Source organism: Phascolarctos cinereus, unplaced genomic scaffold (genome assembly GCF_003287225.1).
Source record: "Phascolarctos cinereus isolate Bilbo 61053 unplaced genomic scaffold, phaCin_HiC Scaffold_2;HRSCAF=192, whole genome shotgun sequence".
Lineage (NCBI taxonomy): Eukaryota > Metazoa > Chordata > Mammalia > Diprotodontia > Phascolarctidae > Phascolarctos > Phascolarctos cinereus.
Genome location: NW_027555625.1, coordinates 35,200,510 through 35,214,862, shown reverse-complemented (window position 1 = coordinate 35,214,862; position 14,353 = coordinate 35,200,510).

Here is a 14,353-nt window from a genome sequence, read left to right as displayed (position 1 = left end):
TAGTGCTGTTCCATGTTACCATCGGTTTTAAATTGGTTTTATCAGGGAAGAATCTCATAATGGAATTTTTCCAATTCTCGTTGCCTACATTTCTTTTCTTGTTTTTTTTTCCATTGCCTACTTTTCAATAAAAACTGCTGGAAGGTAGAATTGTCCCATTCTTGATGACTGACTTAGAGGTTTCTAGGGGCTGAAATATTTACTTTTCAGGATGATTTGTGCCCAAGTGATGTTAAGGTTAAATGAGCACTGTTCTAAAAGACTTTAAACTACTAAACTCTTATTAGCATTACATTCTTTTTTGAAATAAAATTAGAGCAACTCATGTGGTTTGATGGGACCACGCAGTACTTTGAAAGAAACAGCTCCTTAGCTTTCCCTTTGGAGAAGTGGCAGTCGGGTTGCAGTGACATAACAAACGAGAAATGTCACATGAACAAAGCTGATCTTTGTTGGAAAAATACCAACTCGTTGAGGTTTGGGTCTCTCTGGGAGCTTGCCATCCCTCAGCTCTAGTCAGGGGGAGAAATAATAAGACTTTTGTCAGATTCTGCTGGGGGTGGAGAGTTGAAAGGGAACATTCAGGATTGACAAAGTGAACTCTAAAAGAAATCAGATACTCCTTTGTTAAAATCATTATTGTCAGTCCATTTCAGACTCCTGATTACTGTTCTGTATGTGGTGGCATTCGATGACAGTGACTTTAGTCTCCTCTGGGAGGGAGAGGCTCTCCCTTCCATTGAGGAGACAAAGACCATTGCTTCTTGTCTGTACTATAGTCCTGGGTACTTAGAAGGATCTCCAGTAAGTTATTTTTAATTGGATGTACAACTCTGAGACACCGTTAGGATTTTCTTCAAAAGCCTTTGTGGAGAACCTGCTTTCACTTTTTCAGTTCACCAAAGTTCCTACCACTCATCCACTTGTCCCAGGCCCCAAAAGGGGTCTAGCGATTAAACTTTCAGTGCCTGCTAATGGTGAGAGGAGCTATGGCAAGCCTCAAAGCCTCATCCGGCTCCAGTTCCCTCCAGCTGGACGTCTCTGGAGACTCCTTGGTCAACTAGAGGCATCCCAGGTCACTGGCAAGATGTCTAGTTTTTACCTTATTCAGGTACCCCTACTTCTTGCCTGCTTCCAGCCTCCACCAGAAAAACTGTACTGGGGATAGGAGAGATTCCAGACTGCTTGCTTTCTGTTTGCTCCTAATAAAAAGGGGTTTTTTTTGGGGGGGAGGGGTTTGAAAAATTCAAACGATAATTATTCTGATCTTTTGATTATCAGTACTTCAGTTATCCATGCTGTCTTTTTTTCCTACAATGAGTAGTGAGTTTTTTTGTTTAAGTTTTTTGTTTCTTGGTGGGTTTTTTTTTTTGGACCATTAGAGTCCCTCTCATACCTCAGATGCTTGGGTTTTGTTTATTTTTTCCCTCTCTAATTTGGGACTTTGGAACTCAAAAATTTTTTTAAAGGGTTAAAAATAAATTACTCTGAACCGTATTCATATAAAGGCATTCATCTTCACAGCATCCCTATAATGCCAATTAGAGGGAAGGGATCTCTATTTCACAATTGACGCAAGATCATCATTTTAGACCTGGAAAGGATATTAGAAGTCATTGAGTCCAACCCCTCCTTTGACTGTGGCAGAGACGGAATTAGAACTCTGCTCTTCCTGACTTCCTGTCTTCTACCCAAAATACCACACTCAGATTATGTCTCCTTTGTCAGAAACCCCACTGGCTTCCCATTGCCTGCCATGCAGATAACTCAGACTTTTACTCCAGAGCAAGGGTTCTTGACTTTTTGTGTGTCCTGGACCCCTTCTCAGAATAAGATTTTAAATTCGTAAAATAAAATACATCGGATTCCAAAGGAAACCAATTATGGTGAAATTCAGTTATCCAAAAGAAATTTTTTTTTAAATTCCCTCAAGAAGCTATGGTTCTTTCATGGGCTATTTGTGCTCCTTCAAAACCTTCAATTTCTCTTTTAGATTGGGTAACACAAAGCTGCTCCTGAGATGGTATAGTAGACCTGGAATCAGGAAGACCTGACTTCAAATCCTGCCTTAGACATTTCTTAGGTGCAAGATTTTTAACCTCGGTTTTAGTTTCCTCATCGGTAAAATCTAAATTAAATAGAGTTGTCTGGATTGAATGAGATAACTGTACAATGCTCTGTCAATACTAATTATTATATAGATGAGTCGTCATAGGGCTCTTTTACTTGATGGTGACCACAGATGTAGCTCTGGAATCTGTTTTCAATGCCATGCATGACAAAGAGTTTGAGCTGGTACATCCAAGGCCCTATGTAGTTGTCTCCAATCTAACCCTTCCAGGTACTTCTCTGACCACAAACCACGGTCATCACTGATAAGAATCTCCTCTGCAGGTATCATATCAATGACCTCTTCTTTTGTTTCTGTTCCTTCTGTTTTCTTTCCCATCCCACCCCTCCTGTAGAAAGTAAGCCTCCTGAGGAAAGGAATTGTTCTGGTTTTGTCTTTGTATTCCAACTGTCTGATGCTTGGTGAATGAATGAATGAGCAAAGGAACCAGTTAAGAAAGAGCCTGGACAACCATGTGAGTTAAAGATGTGATTTGGACTAGGAGCCTCCCTCCTTCTAAACATGACTCTGCCATGTTGCCTCCCTCACCGAAATTACACAGGGTGTCTCAAAAGGTTTTTTTTCCCCCCTCTGTAACATTTTAAAATTTTACTGTATACTTTTAGCATTTTTTTTTTACTTTGAGTTCCAAAGTCCCAAAAGTCTTCCTGTGGTTTTTAAGCAATTAAAATTTTGGGATACCCAACATAGGCAGACAGCTATAGGAACCCTCCCACTTTTGCTTTCTCTCTGTTTAATCACACCCATGGACCATTTCATGCTGTTAAGTTGTCCCCCCTCTTGAACAGCCATAAAATCACAGAACGTCAGCCTGAAAGGACCGGAGATACCCTCCTGGCTTTAAATTGATACCTGAATTTTGTTACTAAAATATCTCTCTCATGCAGGTATGAGGGTTTTGCTATTTTCTCTATAGAACCTTTCAGCCAGACAGAAATGGTACTTTCTCCTTAGTTGTATCTGTCCCCTAAAACAGCCTTCAGCATAGAAATAGAGATAAATGAATTGAATATACAGTATCATCTCATACATCCACAGGTAATTTTTCTTCCAGCTATCTGGAAATAGAGAAAATGGAATTGTGGGTAAAAAGATCTCCTGAATGGCCAAGATAGACGTCCCCAAAACTGTGCATGGAAGCTTAACCATTCGGTTCATAGGAGAGTCCCTTATTCAGAATCTATTTCCTCTTTAGTCATTACACCTGACTTGTATTTAGCCTTTTAAACTTTATAAGCACCAGCCATTCATCGTCCCATTTGATCCTCCCAATAACTTGGTGAGGTATAAGCCACCGTACCCCCATTCCTTCCTAGAATTAGCTGGTTTGTGAATTGGAGGTGACATCAAAGATGGGTAAGGCACTCTTGCTATGTCATATAATGTGTTTGGCAAACTTCAGAGGACATCCATCTGATTTCATTTGATCTTTGTAATCCCATGAATTAGGTGCTACAAGTTTTCCTAGGCCCATTTTAGAGATAAGGAAACTGAGACAAGGATTTGATCTGCTTATGGTCACAGCTAGTCAGCATTGGAGGCAGGATCTGAATCCAGGTGTCTCCTGATTTCCAAGTTCACTACTTTGTCCAGAAAACCACATTGCCTGTTCGGCTCATGGGCTGGTCAGAGTAGCAAATCTCTTGAGAATGTGGTAGACATGTGGAGAGCAGCAGGATGTGACAGCTGACAACTTAAATTGAGGTAAGAAGCAGATAAACTATCTTTTAAAAACAGGATTCTAGAGTCATTGGTTAAAGGGCCAAATATTTCTCCCTTCCTAATATCCCCTGAGGGCATCACTGTCTGACCACACAGTACAATAATTGATGGTCATAATAATGACCTGCTCCAATCATCAGGAAAAGATTCAGTCACCTCTGAGGTCCCTACCACCTTTATATCTATCATTAGCACAGGAATATCTCAGATTCAGAGCTGAAAGGAACCCTTGAATTCACTTGGAGTGTATCTCTAATTTACTTAGAGATGAGGAAGCCGGAGCCCTGAGAGCTGACGTCATCTTTGCCAGGTTATATCGTATTAAGTGGCAGAGCTGGGTTTTGAACTCAGGGCCTCTTATTCCATAGGCATCCCTCTTTCTTCAACACCACACTAATTCCAGGAGAACAACATTACAAAAGGATGGTTTGGGTTTGTTTTTGTTTTTTTGTTTTGGGGGTTTTTTGTCTTGTTTTTATTTTTTATAGGCAGTACTTAAAGTGGTAAACATGTTATCTGGAAAATTCTCATCTGTATGATAGGTCATTCCCTTCCCTTCTTGCCCTCCCTCACCTATATCTAGATGAATTAAGTCTTACTATGCAACAGACCTAATAGGACCCAACTGATATCCATAGCAGGATATAGCAAAAATAAGGCAGTCTGGCCAAATTTGATGCCAACAAGCTGGGAGATATGAGGGAGCTCAGCTCTCACTTGTGGGGTGATGAGCTATCTTTTCATATGGAAATGTGCACAGGAAAACTAGATCTGTTCATTTAAAGGACAATGGAGGGGCAGCTAGGTGGTGCAGTGGATAGAACTCTGGCCTTGGAGTCGGAAGACCTGAGTTGAAATCCAGCCTCAGACACTTGATACTAGCTGTGTGACCCTGGGCAATGGAGTCAAGTTGAAATATCATGGGTGACCTAGCTGACTTATTTTGGAATTTTGTAGTGTTTCCTGGCTTTTATGGAGACAAAATAGTGTGGCCTCAGATAGACGTGGTAAATAACTGCAATATTTACAATGGCCCTGCTTGTTTTTTTTCTGAAAGAGGAGGGGAAGAGTGGTTTCCCTTCTGTCAAGTAGGCCCTTTCTGTCAATTTTCTCTAAAAATACTCAAGCTAAGTGTTTAAACTGGCAAACAATGCCTCTGGTTGGCGGAAGACAGAGGCAAAGATCTAGTCTCTAAATCTTTAGTCCTCTAAAAATGCTAAATATAGCCACAATGAAGGCTTTTACAACAACACCCAGCCCCACCCTGGCAATGTCCTGCTTGTTTCTGTGTGTTTCCCACAAGCAACCTTGACCTTCCTCCACCATTCTATGATGTACCTCATTAGGGGCAGCTAGGTGGCGCGGTGGATAGAGCACAGACCCTGAAGTCAGGAGGACCTGAGTTGAAATGTGGCCTCAGACCAAACACTTGACACTAGCTGTGTGACCCTGGGCAAGTCACTTAACCCCAGTTGCCTAAAAGCAAAACATGATGTACCTTGTTGATTTAAAAAATGTGTGAAAACACTTTTGTTTGGGAAGCAAAACAACTTGGTCCTAACATCAAATGAATGTTGGGAGGAACATGAGATGTCACCTAGTCAAACCTTGCTTGACCTTTGTGGTTACACTCACTGGCCCTCCCAAGAGCACAGGCCTGCTACATTTTCAAAGCCCTCAGACCAGTGTGTCCATTCCAGGATGAGCATCCTAAATGCATATCCCAGCAAATTCCAGACACCAAAAAAGTAGGGTAAGTTTTGGGTTATCTCACATGTCTCTGTCTCTGCGAAGAGGGACTACAGGAATACATATGCTGAAAAGTCAAGTATTACTTAATCAGATCAGTGTTTTGCTTTGGGGAGGAAGCTGTGAACTGCCTCTGCAAAGTCTCTCCCAGACTTAAATCCAGATGTGCCATTTATATACCAGCTTTTCACCCAGCACCTTCCTCAGATTGGAAAGACATAAAGATTTGGGATTGGCTCTCTGTCTCCCGGCCAAAGATTTGCTCCCTCTGTCAGCAGAAACGTGTTGATCTCCCCAGAACCTGCTGATTTACAAGACCAGGTTGAGGACAGAGGCAATGCACAGGAGCACAGAATGGCTTTTATGTGTCAACGTGAGAAAAGGCAGCTCTGGAGAGAATTCTGCTAGCGTTCAGCAGGATACTCTTATGTAAGAACTGCAGAAACGGGGGCCTAAAACTGGAAGAGAACTCAGTAGTGCTTCCTTCCCAACCCCCTCTCTCTAAAGTAGGGGCTCTGAGTCTATGGATTGATTTCAGGAGGGGGTCTGTGAAATTGGATGAGAAAAAAATACATCTTTATTTTTCCTAACCTCTACCTGAAATGTAGCTTATTTTCTTCATTTATTTAAAAACTTGATTGTAAGCAGGGATCCATAGGTTTCACCAGATCACCGAAAAGATCTAGGACACACAAGGGTAAGAACCCCTGTTCTAACACAAGCTTGACATTCAGTCATCTAAACCGAGCAAATATATCAAAATATTATGTAATATAATACTATTATACAATATAATATTGTAATATAATAACCAAATTTATCTGGGTGATAACTCAAAATAAACCAATATTTATTGGTAATAAAGAAAATCTTACACCAATACTTTAAACTCTTTAGTCAAAAAATGACAGTAGACAAAGGTAAAGCTATACTAGCAGGGCAGCTAGGTGGTACGGTGGTTAAGCTGTGGCTTTGGAGTCAGGAGGACCTGAGTTCAAATGTGACCTCAGACACTTGACACATACTAGCCATGTGATCCTGGGCAAGTCACTTAACCCCGATTGCCTCACCAAAAAAAAAAAAATGTACCAGCGTTGAATATTTTGGAAGAGTTCTTTAAATCTGATCCCTTACTTCTGAGTAAGTACAAATTGCCTGAAAATATCCATTTTGCCTTCACTTTCCTGATTTCCTTTCCCTCTCTCCACACTTTCTCTGTCTCTTTCCCCAAAACTCAAAGTAAGCAAGGACAACACTACAGGTTGTGTTGGAAGAAGGTGGGGAGTAGAGAAAAGAAAGAAGCTAACAACTATTACAATTCTTCTTCATTAATTCAAGTCCTAAACTAGAGAATTCAGAGCCCCTGGTGTCTGAAGGTAAAGTGGACACGAAGGTAAAATCTTTGAAGTGATTTCAATTATTATTGGGAAAATTTTTAATTTAAAAAAACTAGTATAAAGGATGTTTCTTGATGGTTAGGTTTAAGTAGCACTGTTGGGTTTCACTGTGGAAAAGAGGGTTGGCTGGCTGGCATGTGATACTTTTTACTCTTCTGGAAAAAGAGCAGAATTGAATCCTCCCAGACTTCATTTGTCTCCTCCCCCGGGGGTAATTTATGGTGTGACCTCCTCCCTGCTCCTCTTTTCCTCCCCTGAGATTTAATGAACTTTACCCTGTTTTAGCAATTAACTCATTTTTAGCCCAGGGCAATACAATAGTTTTCCACAATTTCATACAGTTTATAACAGGTGGATTTTTTTTAAAATTTTTACAGGTAGTCATTAATGAGCATAGTAGCTCAGAGCCCCTAGTTACAAAAACTTGTAACATTCAAACACATTTGTCTCTTTGCCCAAATTTAAATGTTACTTGTTTCCTGCTTAGCACTGGCTTCTTTACTATTTTCTTTTTCTCAGCATGTATTAAATGTATAATATAAGCTTCATGATGAAGCCTGTGTTTCTTTATATGTGAAGCAAAATCAAAATACAGGAAATATTTATGCAAAACAAGGAAGAAGAATATAGAACAGTACCTGATATTGGACAAGTGTGGGGAAAGAGTAAACTTTTTGGACCATTAGTGACTTGCCCAGGGTCACACAGCTAGTAAAAGTCTGAGGCCACATTTGAACTCAGGTCCTCTTGACTCCTGGGTCAGTACTCTATCTACTGCACCTAGATTACAATCAGCTTTGGTCAGAGTTCTTTGTTACAAGATACCTCGAGGGACCATAAACCTATCTCTGCCTCTCCATTTTCTGCCACAGATCAGCTCTTTTTTCTGTCTGATTCAGTTTCAACTTTCTGTTTCTATCTTCTTCTGCCTCTCCCTCCTTTTCTCTGTTTCTCTGTATGTCTTTTTTCTCTTTGTGTCTGTGTGTCTCTTTGTCTCTCCCTCCTTTTCTCTGTGTCTCTCACTGTCTCTGCCCCGTTTCTCTCTCTAGCTTGGTCTCTGTTTCTCTGTCTCTTTCTCTCTCTGTCTCTGTCTCTGTCTCTATCTCTGTCTCTCTCTCTTTCTCTCTCTCACCCTGCCCCCACTTCCTTCTCTATTGACCCAATGTTGTTACTTCTCACCAAGCTGGATCATTCTGTCCCCAACAGAGATGACATCATCATCTCCCTGACTGCTGGGGCTTCTCAGCTCATATAATCCTCATTCCTTCCTCTCAGTCTATTCTTTCACTTACTATGTGCATTAAAAACACAAAGACAAAAAAATGTCCAGGCAAAACTCAAATCTGCCCACGGGCTCAAAGATTGGGATAGCCCAAATAACTCTTGGGGATGAAAATAGAATAGTGTGTCCCTCTGGACTACAGATATCAACATGCCAGTCAGTTCTCAAACCCTTATTACATATATGCATAGACACATGCGTGTATTTGTGCGTCCCAAAATCTTACTGCAGTTTTAAGCTATTAAATCTTAAACCACGCTAAGACTTTTGGGACACTCTGTAGATACACAAACATATATGTCTATGTATGTCTGTATGTATATGGTAGTGACTACATAGATGACAACTGGGAACAGTTTAGCAGAGACCCGCATGGTCTTTCTGATCCTATGTCAGAGAAAGACTCCCACAGAGACAAAGTCCTTGGTGATCAGGAAATATCATTAAAGAAAATACATGTTAATCTGAAGGCACTAGTTAAATGGGGTAGCTCTGCTCTGTGTTCCAGACCATGTGAACTCCTTTTGGAAAGAAAACAACTGCTTCCTGCCAAGGGTGTGGGTTTTCTCTAGTCCCGTAACTGCATATATTAGGGCCTTTGCCTCTTTAAAAGAACTGAAGCAGGAAGGCATCTGAGCTTTAGGTTCAGAAAACAAGAGGAAAGTCCATTCCTTCTTCTCTTCTTTCTCCTCTTCTTCCTCCTCCTTCTCCTTTCTTCTCTTTCTCCTCTTTCTCCTCTTCCTCCTCCTTCTCCTCTTTCTTCTCTTTCTCCTCTTTCTCCTCTTCCTCCTCCTTCTCCTCTTTCTTCTCTTTCTCCTCTTTCTCCTCTTCCTCTTTCTCTTTTTCCTTCTCCTCCTCCTTCTCCACTTCCTCCTCCTCTTTTTCCTCTTCTTCATCTTTCTTCTCTTCCTCCACTTCCTCTTCCTCCTCTTTCTTCCCTTCTTCCTCTTCCTCCTCCTCCTCCTCCTCCTCTTTTTTCCTTCTCCTCCTCCTCTTTCTTCTTCCCTTCCTCCCCTTCTTCCTCCTCCTCCTTTTTTCCCCCTCCTCCTCCTCCTCCTCCTCTTTCTTCTTGTCTTTCTCTTCTTCTTCCTCTGAGGACTCCAGCTGAGGGCAGAAGCTAGAAGCAATCAGGCAGTCAGTCCATGACTTCAAGTGCCCAGTGGGGCTGGGCTTGGCAGTGACTAGATATAACAATAGAACCATCTGAGTCATGTCCTGTAAATACTTCACGCCACACCCCCATGCTAGGAAAAGATGACACACCCAGCAAAGACTGTATACCTTGAGAGGTCAGCAAGAGGCAGATGGGCCTAATGGGAATGAAGTGACTTCACCAAAAGATAGTGGGAACCCTTGATCACCAGAGCTATGAGTTGCTCCTTCATGTGTGTAACAATACCTTGTTCAGGTGTGTATGCCCCTCCACATGTGTTCACTCTTTCCACTAATGGCTGTGCATATTGATGTAGAGAAGAGGTGTCAAATTCAAATAGAAATGCAGTTGCATATTGACTTGGAAAACCACAAATTAAAATGATCTATGTTGTATATTGTTAAGCACTTCCCCAAATTACATTTTAATCTAGTTCAGGTGCTTTCCTCTTCAAGCTTAACACCTCTGGCATAGAGTGTACCCTGGGTTTATGGGGGAAATGATTTATTGCTACTTTCCTTACTACGCTGTTTTATTAAATGCCTTTGCTTGAACTAATTGTGTCTTCTGGCTAAACACATCAATGAGGAGCCATGAGTTATGCTTTTGTGGGGAACACTTAGAGTACTTTGAACCTGGGAAAGCTTTCCCACCATAAGACTTTGGCATGTGTCCTCCATACATCCATTTTATATTGAAATTTCCAGGAACACATTTATTACATAAAATGAGTTACATCTGTATTATATAAGGCCAAAATTTATGCCAGGAATTCAATTGTGTTTCATTTGCAAAAGCACGTACTTTATCAATATGAAAGAAAATTCTGTACTTTGTGTTTTGGACACAAGCCAGCCAGAGACAACTTATTAATTAAACTATTATAATTCTAAGCATTTCTGCTTAGAGGGAGAAAAGTTCAAATCAGCAGAGTTTCCCCCTGCCTTTGGAAATTTTTCAGACATCTTAGAATTCATTTTATTGTATTCTCAATGGAGGCAGAAGGGTGACTCAGTGGATAGAGTGTTGGGCTTGGAGTTAGGAAGACCTGAATTCAAATCTGGCCTCAGACACTTACTAGCTATGTGACCATGAGCAAGTCATCTAACCTCTGTTTGCCACTGGAGAAGGAAAAGGCAAACCACTCCAATATCTTTGACAAGAAAACCCCATGGAGGGGGGGCAGCTAGGTGGCGCAGTAGACAGAGCACTGCCCCTAAAGTCAGGAGGACCTGAGTTCAAATGTGACCTCAGACACTTGACACTTACTAGCTGTGTGACCCTGGGCAAGTCACTTAACCCCAATTGCCTAACAATAAAAAAAATAAATAAAAATTTAACAAGAAAATCCCACAGACAGTATTGGCATGCTATGGTCCACAGGGTCACTAAGAGTCAGACATAACAAAAGTATTCTCAAACAAAGACACAATTCCTTAATAAGATAAAACATACTTGGAGAATTTAACAGTATTAACAGCATTCATTCATCAAATAGAACAAGAATCACTTAAAATGTTGGGTATTCTAAAGAATCATTTACTTAATCATTTTCAATTTAGTCTCTCTCAACTGCTTTTTCCAAAGATTCGTCTTCCAGCTTGGCCATTACACTAATCACTTCAGGAAGGAGTTCTTCCTGGACTAAGGAGGTATCTCTCTCTTTAGAAACTAATTAGGAAATGGAGGCAAAGCCAAGATGGCAGAATGATAGGAAACAGTGCAGTGAACTCTTCTCTACAAAATCCTCCAAACAGATTTAGAAAATGCACCGGAACAAATTCTGATGGGGAAATCCAAAGAAAATCACAGCGAATCATTTTTCCATCTTAGTTTGGCATGGGAAAGACAAAGAGATAGGCCTGTGGACTCTAGACATGGGGTCAGTTCAAGAGCACCTTGAGAGTGAGCAGTCCAGTGCCCAGAGAGACTGTGTATCAAGACAAGAGGAGGTCCCACGCCTTTTTCAGGGCACCCCTAGACCTGACTGGGATGCACTATGAGGACAGGTGACAGCTGGCAGCTTTGTCTCCCTTCTCAGTTCTGGGTCACAGATCTAAGGCAGAGTGAGATAGGGACCTGTGCAGGGCAGTGGTGTTCCAGATAGAGAGACCATGAATAGAGTACAGAGAAGAGAGGGAGTTCAGAAACCTTCAGCATCAGTGGTGTGACTCAAACCTCAGGCACAAAGCAGGGTCTCATTTCCCAAAGTCTAGCCCAGAATGCAGAGGAATAACTGAGGCAGAGATCCCAGACAAAGGGTAAGTAACCTACAGTTCAACTGCTCTGAGCTAATAGAGCTTTCCAGCTGGCTGATAAGGGCAGAGTCCAGCAGCAATCTATGGGTGCCCAGACCCAAACCCAGGTCAGAGCTCGGACCAGGTGGGCAGTGATCAGGTCACTTTGAGAATGATGAAAGCTTGCAGGTCCCCAGGTTCTCCCCAAGATCCTGGAATAACACAACCCTCAATACCCCAAGAAAGCAGCAACAGGACCAGACTAGACCCATGTCCAGTCCTAAATCAGGAAGTTGGAAGAATGAGCAAATAGAAAGTGGAATCTCACCATAAAAGCCTATTAGAGTGGCAGGGATGCTCAAGACACAAACATGGAAGATGAGGATGACTCCAACACATCTACAAACATATCAAAGAAAAACACAGATTAGTCACAAACTCAACTAGAATTCCTGGAAGAGATGCAGCAAGAAGTTAAAAATGGTTTTCTAAATAGAATGAGAATGCTAGGGGAAAAAAATTGGAAAAGAAATAAGAGCTATGCAAGGAAGCATTGGAAAACCTTGCCCATGCAGCAAATTCCCTGAAAATTTGAATGGACCTGATGGAAACCAATGACTCCAGGAGACAACAAGAAATATTAAAACAAAGTCAAAAGACTGAAATAGTAGAAAAAAATATAAGGTACCTCATGGCAAAAACAGCTGACCTGGAGAGCTAATTTAAGAATCCCTGGACTACCATAAAGCAATGACCAAAAAAAGCCTAGACACGTTTCAAGAAATCATCAATTAGCAAATGAATCAAATCCCTGAGGATCAGAAGGCAAAGTGGAAATGGAAAGAATCCACTAGATACCTCCTAAAAGAAACCCCAAAATGAAAATTGCCAAGAACATTATAGACAAAATTCAGGTTAAAAAAAATACAAGAAGCCAAAAAGAATGAATTCAAATACTAAGAAACCACAGTCAGAAGCACACATGATTTAGCATATCTACCACTAAAAACTAAGGAGAGAGCTTGGACTATGATATTCCAGAAGGCAAAGGATGTGGGCTTATAGCCAACAATAATTTTGTTGTTCAATTGTGTGTAACTCTTCATGATTTCATTTGGGGTTTTCTTGGCCAAGATACTGGAGTGGTTTGCCATTTCCTTCTCCAGCTTATTTTACAGATGAGGAAACTGAGGCAAAGAGGGTGAAGTGGCTTGCCCAGGTCAGTGTCTGAGGCCAGATTTGAGTCTTCCTGACTTCAGGCCTGGCATTCTATCCACTGTGCCACCTAGCTGCTCAAAAAATAGCTGCAAAAAATGAATATAATTCTACAGGGGAAAAAATAGACTTTTATTGAAATAAAGCACTTCCACGCATTCCTGATGAAAAGACCAGAGCTGTGGAGAAATTTTGAAGCTCAAATACAGAAGTGAAGAGAAATATAAAAAGGCAAACATGAATGAACAATGATAAAAGACTAAACAAGGAATGAATTGCTCAAATTCAGAGAGAGATGCTACAAAGTGACTAATGTGGAAATGTGTTTTACATGATTGCACATGTAAAACTGTATCAGATTGCTTACTGTCTCAGGGAAGGGAAGGGAGGGGAGGATAGAATTTGGAGCTCAAAATTTGAAAAAAACACAAATATTAAAAATTGTTTTTACATGTAATGGGGGTAGGGCTGGAGAATAAAATCTTATTTTTAAATAAAGAGGAATGTGATACTTATGTTCCTTCTGATCCCTATCATCATCAGAAGTCATAGAGGGGAAGCCAATTAGCCAGCCTGGGAGTGTTCTATTATAATCTTGATGATTTTAAGAAAAGAATGGAAAGAGAGAGAAAGAGGAATACACTGTGGAATGGGGAGGAGGGAAGGGAAAGTTAGGGGAAATAATCTCATGTAACCAGGATGCACAAGTAGACATCTCTATAAACGAGGCGAGGGTAGGGGCAGCTTGAACTTCAGTCTCATCTGAATTGGTCAAAAGAAGGAAAAGTGCACACACAAAAAGTTGGGTGCAGAAATATATTTCCCTTAACAGTAAAGTAGGAAAGGAAAGGGGAGAAGGAGGAGGGGGAATTAAAGGGAAGGTATATTAGAGAAGGGATTAGTCCTTCACAAAACAAATTCTAAGGATGTATAAAAATATTTCTAGCTCTTTTTGAGGTGGCAAAGAATGGAAACCTGAGGGAGTGCTCACAAATTGAGGAATGGACGAACAAGTTATGGTACACAAGTGTGATGGAATACTATTGTGCTGCTCTTTTATCAGTGTAACGACCAGTTGAGGTTCCAGAGTTCCAAGGATGAATCATACTGCTGATATTCTATCTCCTGATAGAAGTAGTACTAAGAATGCAGCATGAGACAGATCTTTTTTAGGACATAGCCAATGTGGACATTTGTTCTGACTGATTATACATGTGTGTAATTAGTTTTGGTTTTGGGTATTCTAAATTGGGGTTCAAGTAATGGGATGGAGGGTGAGAAAATGGATTTGAACTTTTTTTTTTTTGCTGGGCAATGGGATTAAGTAACTTGCTGAGGGTCACACAGCTAGTAAGTGTTATGTGTCTGAGGCTGGATTTGAACTCAGGTCCTCCTGAATCCAGGGCCGGTCCTCTATCCACTGTGCCATGTAGCTGCCCCCATAACAACATTTTTTTAAAGGAAAAT